Below are 224 nucleotides of genomic sequence, written 5' to 3' on the forward strand. Positions count from 1 at the left end.
TGCTGCTGTTGCAGCTGCTGCTGCAACAGCAGGAGCAGCAGATGTTGCTGCTGCTCCTGCAGCTGTTGCTGCTGCTCTTGCACCTGCTGCTGCTGCAGCAGTTGCTGCTACTCCTGTAGCAGCTGCTGCTGCTTCAGCTGTTGCTGCTGCTCCTGCAGCAGTTTTGTGTTTAAATTTTTTCTGGTTTCATTGCTGTTCTGTGTGTTTTTCTGCCTGAGCGTGTA

General features: G+C 52.7%; 1 protein-coding gene across 1 annotated transcript in view; it reads right to left on the minus strand.

Moving 5' to 3' along the window:
* Positions 1-224, minus strand: part of EMH_0091220 (uncharacterized protein) — a gene marked incomplete at both ends in the record, with an annotated part of 1,391 nt that overhangs the window by 456 nt on the left and 711 nt on the right. The window lies entirely within an intron of this gene.

The sequence above is a fragment of the Eimeria mitis genome, genomic scaffold, assembly GCF_000499745.2.
Source record: "Eimeria mitis Houghton genomic scaffold, Emh_scaff7367, whole genome shotgun sequence".
NCBI classification, from domain to species: Eukaryota; Apicomplexa; class Conoidasida; order Eucoccidiorida; family Eimeriidae; genus Eimeria; species Eimeria mitis.